Here is a 2,500-nt window from a genome sequence, read left to right on the forward strand (position 1 = left end):
CTTTTGAAAATGTGTGTTGACTAGCATACGAAACGTCAAGTTTTATAAAAATGCGTTGGAATACAATGTTTATCACCGCTGTTTGTGTTATTCTCTTAATCAAGCTACGATGGCCTAAAAACAAGAGTTTATATGAGTTGTAATGTTGTTACCTAATTTGGCGATACATTGTACTAATGTAAGGACCCGGATGTTAGAGCACGTGGCCGGACAGTAAGAGAGTTAGTTTTGTTAAGCACGAAATGAACAACGTTTCTATCAACTCCTGACTCCTAGTTTGACAACATCGTTACACGATCAACCTGCGATCAGGCTCCATTTTCGTATCGAAGGGACAACGAAAATAGAGCCTGACAACCTCGTTCCCAAGGTCTGCTCGGCTTTCAACATGGCGGCGGGTCAGAGACAACTCATTCTCGACACTGCTATTACGATAATCATATAGTATCAACCGGCTTTGAATAGACCCTTTGAATATATAATTATCATTATTTCATGACACTGACAGTTGGAAAAGAATTCGGGGATTTGAATATTTTTCTTTAAAATTTTTAAATCCAAATATTCGGACTCGGGACTGGAACGTACGATCATTAGCGTACCTGTCACCGCTCCTAATCACTAAACCACTGAGTCACCGCTTGCTTCGTCAAAATCGTTAAACACAATAATCTAATTTATTTGTCATAAGACCAGGATGTAAAAATGTGCTAACACTCGCTAACAAATTATTTTACGCAACTAACGAAGAAGGCCAGGCCACACTTAAAACAAAGCTAACCATTTTGAAATCAGCGCTTAGGCTTAATCATTGAACTATAGTGATCCTATTCTAGATGCCGGGCAACAAGTAACAAATATTAAGGAATCTTTGTGGCCTGGTCATCGTGGTCTAGTGGATAGAAGCTCCGTGTTCAAATCCTGTCCAGTGTATATGGCATGTAATTATAATTACAGTCGAACCTGTATATAACGTCCACCCTCGGAACTTGAGGAACTGTCCGGGTGGCCTCTTTATACAGGATCATTAAAAATGCTCGCTAGGCGTGGTCTAATGCCAATTTAATGGCGTATCGTACAAAAGCACTTCATGCATGGAAACAGTAGGACAATCGACACTCTTTGAAGCGATCGATACTTTAAACAAAGTTGTAAACTTAACGGTATAATATACGTAACACTGTGTAAAGGTATGGTGCAATAAATTGCCCTTTACTCTTCTGCGGTACACAGTGGTGTATTTCTATGACTTACAGTTCATAACAAAAGAGCTCATTCCGTCATTTCATAGTCGTTACGTTCAATGTGCAGTTATAACGGAAATATTGCTAATTAAAGGTAAGACAATATACAATACTGTACAAGTTTAAGTCATAGAGTAAGAATTACGGCGACTTAATAAAGTCAAACACGTACGCCTGGCGTTTCGGCATTTAAAACTTGTGTTTGTAGAGCAAGTCGTTAACTGTCGACACTGCTTTATAGTGACGATGAATCGCATTTTAAACACAATAAAATATCGCATAAAGTGAGTTCTGCAAGAGTGGCCACTTAATACAGGTAAAAATAACAAAGAAAGACAAACATAGGACTGCTACAGGGTGGCCGCCTAATACAGGTAACAAATACAGCGTTTGTATGAGCGAAAAATCGGGACTTTGAAAACTGGCCGCTTAATAGAGTGTGGCCGCTTAATACAGGGCCGTTATATACAGGTTCGACTGTACTCAATATTCATCGCTGGGTGATATTACATTATTTATTCGACTAAGCACCCAGGAAGCTTATTTAGTTTGTGGACTTTCGAGGTGGTAACTTATTCGAGGCTGGCCGCTTATTAAATATTCACCATTTTCAGTAAGTAAAAAGTTTATTTTGTAACAAAACATGACAAAATATTGAAGCATATAAATTGTAACTGTTCATTGTTCGGTTTACGTATGCCAAGGACTAACAACTCATTTTTCGGTGTTCGCAGAAGTCTCTTCAGCTATCATAATTCTCAATGAACTTCAATGTCATCGTCGCTCAGCTCAGTAAGCAAGCAGCTTCTGAAAGAACGGATAATTAACTCTCTGTCTAGAGTTTCCCAGGCCTCAAGAACCCACATGACGATTTCATGACGAGGGGGACCACGCATGTTTCCTGCAGCTGCAAATGAATGAATTCTGTCATCCACTCAGGAGTACCCAACGGAGCCGCTCTGCAAAATACCCGATCTACATGGCAGAATTAATTGCACTGGCTGGGAAATTGAACATTCGCTACTTAACTTGCTGGAAAGTCTTTAAAACACCACGCTTGCTGGGAAATTACGTTGCAACACGGGTTCGGGCTAGATAAAAAAATCTCTAGTTTGTAGAGTTTGGTTTTCTCGTGGTAACCGTACTATCAAAAAATATATCTATCTTAGCACTGTTGAATAGTTCCTCGTTTTCCAGGGATAGTAGAGCGAGCGAAACATGCAATTAATAGCGACGTTTCTCGTGACGTCACCTAT

Source organism: Montipora foliosa, chromosome 11 (genome assembly GCF_036669935.1).
Source record: "Montipora foliosa isolate CH-2021 chromosome 11, ASM3666993v2, whole genome shotgun sequence".
In the NCBI taxonomy this organism is placed as follows: Eukaryota; Metazoa; Cnidaria; class Anthozoa; order Scleractinia; family Acroporidae; genus Montipora; species Montipora foliosa.